This window comes from Elaeis guineensis, chromosome 2, assembly GCF_000442705.2.
Source record: "Elaeis guineensis isolate ETL-2024a chromosome 2, EG11, whole genome shotgun sequence".
NCBI lineage: Eukaryota > Viridiplantae > Streptophyta > Magnoliopsida > Arecales > Arecaceae > Elaeis > Elaeis guineensis.
This window is the reverse complement of record NC_025994.2, coordinates 9,243,125-9,249,111: the sequence shown is the minus strand read 5'-3', so window position 1 is coordinate 9,249,111 and position 5,987 is coordinate 9,243,125. Positions and strand designations below refer to the sequence as shown.

Sequence of the window (5,987 nt, the reverse complement as noted above, 5' to 3'; positions counted from 1 at the left end):
CAACTACCTTATTGTCTATTTGTTTTCCTGATCTTAAGGTATGAATGGCATTTACACCATTAACTTGGTTTCCTTGTTGGGGTCGTGGACCATTTTGGTTCCTAGGATTTGGCTCATGTTGGCTAGGTAACCTACCATGTTCTCGTTCACTAATGGTCGAAGCCAGCTGACTTACTTGCATTTCCAGACGGGCTATAGCTTGGGTGTTATTATTTATGAGTTGACCCGTAGTTTGCATAAAGCTGGTATGTGTTTTCATCATGGCTTCTAGGCTTTTCTCTAAAGAGGTAATTTTCTTGTCATTATCATGGAAGCCTGGCGGGTTGTTCATCACTGGGTTGGACCTTAGATTTTGCTGATTGAAATTTGGATTACCTACATTAGGATTCTGGGACCATGAGAAATTCGGGTGATTCCTCCAATCTGGGTTATATGTGGGTGCATAAGGATTGTTCAATGGTCCTTGATAGGTGGCATTCACCTGTGCACACTCATTCGAGTAGGAACATTCTTCTAAGACATGGTCTGGTGCATTGCACCCTTTACACATGGGTGCAGATATTTGATTTACATTGGCTAGTCTCTGTAATTCTAAGGCTTCCAATCTACGTGTTAAGGTTGCAATCTTGGCCTCTGATGCTAGGGTTGGTTGAATTTGATGCATTCCTCCTCTTGAAGGTGTAGCTTTATCAGGTTCCCTAATTGTTTCCCACTGTAAATTTTTCTCGGCTAGGTCTTCTAAGAATTGCCAAGCTTCAGTAGTTTCTTTGTCCATAAATTGGCCTTGGCACATGGACTCTAGCATGGTTCTTGAGTTTGAATCTAACCCCTCATAGATGATCTGGCATAGTCTCCAAGTTTCTATTCCATGGTGTGGGCATTGGGTTAAAAGATTCTTGAAACGATCAAAGTACTTCCAAAATGATTCACCAGCTAGTTGGTAAAATTGATTTATTTCATTCATAATCCTAGCTGTTTTATGATGGAGAAAATACTTTTTTAAAAATGTTCTCACAAAGCCCTCCCAGGTAGTGACAGAATAGTTTGGCAGACTATAAAGCCACTTCTTAGCATTGTCCTTAAGGGCAAAGTTGATTAATCTAAGTTTGACCTCATCCTCTGTTAATTGCAGTTTCATGGTTGCACATACCTCCTCAAATTCTCTAATAAATATATAAGCATCCTCTAATCTTGTGAATTTTGGAAGCATATTTATGATTTGAGGTTTGATTTCAAAATTGTTAGCTGTGGGTTGTGGCAACCTGATACAAGATGGTTGGATGGAGCCAACTGGATAACACAAATCCTTAAGGGTCATGGGTTGGATTGGTTCAGCCATTGGAACAACAGGAATTGACTCAATTCTAACTAGACGACCCGACACTCTTCTCCACACACGAGGTGTACAGTTCTCGATGTTTATACAATTTTTTTTTTTTTTAATAAAATTTTTATGTATAAGGAAAAGAAAGAAAAGTTCTAAAGAGAAGATCTTGAGTCCTAAATCTAAAGAAAAGTAACCAAATTAATTTAAATTTAAATTTTTTTTTTTTCAAACAAGTGAATCAATAAATTAAACTCAATCTATCCTAGGGTTAACCTAAATCTAGACAGCTCCTAACTATTCCAAGATGACCCTTCAAACCTTCCAAGTGGAGATTGATCAACTAGTTAGCCAGGTAAGTATAAGAGGTGGGAGGTTCACTCATCGTTGCCTTTCTAGACACCAAACGAGTTGGCCAGGCCAGCAACTGAACCAATTTAACAAACCACCCTCAGGGACTTGCCTAGACACCAACTAATCAAACAACTCAAACTTGGTAGAACTCTTAGGGTTCCTTGTCCTATTGAGCTCGAATTCCTTAAGGTTGACGTCTAATTGATTTTAAGATTAAAAGTCTAGGTAATGCAATATGATGGAGATGGTTTTTGGGCTAAGGAAGGGTAATGAAATCCCCACCTTATCTTGTTAATGGGTTGATGCCCTTAGATTAATTATGAAAATACAAATGCAAATAAATAAGATGACCAAGAATGTAAAAGATTTTAATTTAGAAATTTTTTTTTTATCTTGATATTTTACTTCACGATTATGAAATATCTTTTGTTTTGTTTTCTTTTTTTTTTTGTGATTAAGTAAATTCAAATGATTAGGTCTAAAAGCAAAAGTAATTAACTAAAAATAATAAAAGAGAAATTAGAAGCGTACCTGAGTTTTCCAGCAATCACCAACTAAATATAGAAACCTAAAAAAAAAAAAGAGAGTTATAACGCACGAAGAACAAATATTTGAAAACAATTTAAAACGCCAAATCTCCGGCAACGGCGCCAAAAACTTGATGTGCAAATCTTAAAATTTATAAATAAAACCGCAAGCGCACGGTGTGCAGAGTAGCACGACCAGCGAGTACGGGTCGATCCCACAGAGACTTGGTTTTAAAAACGATTTTCAAATCTATGCTCAAGCGAGCTTTAACAAAAATCGAAAGTCAAAAGTTGTTTGCTAAAGACAATAAGACTAAGGATCTAGGGTTTTTGAATCCACTAGATCTAGATTAGGGAATTCTACCTAGAATTTTTCTTATTGATCCTAACGACTACTCCTCTTGTCTTTTCCAAGCATAGATTATGAAGGGACTAAGGCCCAATGATAACCCATCAAGATTTTTTACAGGGGAGTAGTAACTAGGATCCCTTAGGATTTTCTCCTCTTATGTACTGAATCAAGCATGAACTATGAAGGGACTCTGACCCAACTGTAGTTCATCAAAAATTCTTGGCAAAAGAGGAAGAAAAAGAAATCCTAAGAAAAAGAAAGAACCCTATGTAAAATCCCTACTCATGATCTAGCTTCATCGCAAACCCTAGAAGGGATGCTTAGCTAGACATGATCTAAATCTACTTGCAAAATTTAAATGCAGAAAAATAAACTACCCTAATTTCATAAATTAAACTATCCTAATTGCATAAATTTAAACTGCATAATTTAAACTAACCTAATTGCATAAAATTAAATTGCATAAATTAAACTATCCTAATTGCAAGAAAAATAAATTGCATAATGTAAAGAGATGAAATTGCATAAAAGTAAGATTTTATATAAAAAAAAAATTTATTACAAAAACCTCAAAGCTCGAGGCTTGAGAAGAGAGCTAAAAACCCCACTATCTAGGGTTACAAGCTTGATCGAAAGGAAGAATACATAAAACAAGGGCCTTTGGGGGCTTTTTATAGGCATTTGGGGGTTATAAGGTTTTCAAAACTTTCGATGTGGGACTAAGAGATTTTAGAGAGTTGTTAGGGGGGTTTATGGTGCGCCGATGGGTCCATGGTCCACGCGCCTGTTGCTGTGGACCAGGCGGCTAATCAGATCACCAAATCAGTTGATTTTTGATCAATTTTGATCTGATTTGACTCGGGTTTGACCCAATTGAGTCTTCTTTCTTCATTCTTCAATTTCTGGGTCAATTTAACTCCGTTTTGCATAAAATTTGCGCCGTTGGAATCCTCTTTCCTTGTTCTTTCTATTGATGATCTCTTCTTCTGTAAAATATAATAACAAATATCAATTTCTTAATAAAGTTAGATAATTTAGATATTAATTGATACTTTTTATGTCAATTTGTGACATAAATCACTCTCACTTTTCATAGAATTTTTTTCATCAATTATGCTATCATCAGATGGCTTAGCTTAGAAGGTTCTTCAATTCAAAGAGCCAAATCTAAATTCAAGCATCCTAATGTAATAAGGAGTTATTCATTCCAATCTAAAAAGTTAAAGCCATTTAACTCAGATATGCCAAACAAGTGCTAGAAAGTGAAGTTGGTGTTATTAATGTAATAAAGAAATATACTCATCAATTATCAATTATGCAATGAGTTTAATGACTATAATCTAGAATCACACATAATCCATTACAAAATTCTAGTGAACAACCTAATTCATCATTGCAATCCCTCCTTTGGGCAATAAGTTAATTTAATTTACTCATATAGGGTTAAGAAGTTAATAAAATATGATTAAGATTGTCCTATACCTTGGGGTATTACTTCAAAAATAATTAAGTTATATCAACTTATTACCCTATCCCTGTAATGATTGTAAAATAATAACCATCCTTTGGTTTGATTATTATGCCACAACTAGAAATGCAATTGATGTTATATTCCACTATATTAGCTTTAATGAAATTCATAATTCCTCATGGTAAGGTCATTTTGGCAGCCATATCAGCCAAATTATGAGTTTCTTATAAAAATTGAATAGCATCTAACCAACTATCATATCTATAAACTTTTATACCCAATAAATAATTTTGGTTAACTCAAGTTTGATGATATAAAACTACTAATGTCTTTATATGGAGAATATCATACCAACAAATTTGTTCTCAAAATTAAACACCGGATTGAGCAACCTTGCTTTGTTACCAAACGTTAGGCTTTTATGGTGTTTAAGAATAAAATTCAGAATCAACAAATATATAAAACATACCTTGATTCATAAAGTTTTGTCAAACTTGGCACCATCCTTTGAGTTCTTTGAATATCCAAACCAAAAAAGTCTTGGCTATTTTGATCTTTCCTCTCCAACTATCCTAGCTACTTTGATCTTCCTTCTCCAGCTATATTGACTATTTTGATCTTTTTTTTCCAACTGTATTGGCTACCTTGATTTTCTTTCTCCAACTCTCTCCCTTTTATGATGTCCTTAGTGATTGGTACGGACTAATCTTATTTTGATGCATGAGTGGAGAGAGGGATCAAGAGCCCTTTATATAAGCCTTTGATGGTTCTTCCCATCAGCGAACCAATTAAATAGGTACTCTTAATCTTCCTAATTTATATTTAATTTTGGAACATACATTGAATGTATTTTGTGCTCTTCAAGATGAATCTAAGTCATTTATTTAATAAAAAATTGTGTCATTCATATCCATGCATGAACCAAAATGCATTTAGTAAACTTAAGATGAATATAGAAAGTCAAGGGATATGATGAATGTAGGATAGATGCATGTAAATAGATTTCAAAGAAAATTTAATATAAAATGTCAAGAGATATGATAAATGTAGGATACATGCATATACGTAGATGAAAAAAGAACTTAATATGGTCATTTAGACCACTTCAATTGCCAACATGTCTTACACTATACCATATATAAGAATTCGTCAAAATATTTTCTGTCTGGTCGGTCAATTACTACTGATTTTATTGACATTAGAAGCCTGTTTGCACTCAATTAGCAAGAACCAGTTGACTTGAGATTATTTACCACAACAATCTTCGGGAGCCCACATGCCATGATGATGAACTCATCTGCAACCATCACTCAAAACATACTAAAATGCAGCCAACCTGAGGTATTACTTTTCATGATTTGTACATTCAATAAATTGAATTGCTCCATCATCATTATTTTTATTAGGGCCAAGTGTTATAGTCTATGCTTTATAAGTCATTTTACTTAATTCTATGAGAGAATTTAATATCTTCAACATTTTTTTTAATTTTTATTAGTTCTTTTTTATGTGTAATTTGCCTTCAACACTTGGTTAGGTTTTCTAGATCAGAAGATCATGGACATGATAGATGTGATTGATTAAATTCTTGCACAATAATGGGTGCTTGTGGTCTACTCTAACTCAACTCTAACTATAAGGCACCATGGTGGAACTAGAAAGGTGGCACCGCCCTCCATTCCATATATCTATATCATGACATTGTTGAATCTCGAACATTAGTAGAGTAGGATAGATTTACATAAAAAAATATACTAAAACTATCTTATAACCCCATGCGATGCATGGGATGTGATGACCAAGTCAAAACTATAAATCATTTGATCGGCAATTTAGCAATATCTCAAAACAAAAGATGCATGGCCATATACTTAGTCCACTCAAACAACCAAGAAATCCGATAGCAATCCTCCCTCCTCGGTCATTTGATCGTTCTCTGCCTCTTTTTAAAGTCCTCTT

The 5,987-nt window shown here is 34.2% G+C and overlaps 1 non-coding gene across 1 annotated transcript; it reads left to right on the top strand.

The window, feature by feature from the left end:
• Positions 1-863: 863 nt before the first annotated feature.
• LOC140855958 (small nucleolar RNA R71) lies at positions 864-970 on the top strand. The gene has a single exon (XR_012139400.1). It is a non-coding gene; the product is annotated as a small nucleolar RNA R71 (small nucleolar RNA).
• The last annotated feature ends 5,017 nt before the right edge of the window (positions 971-5,987 follow it).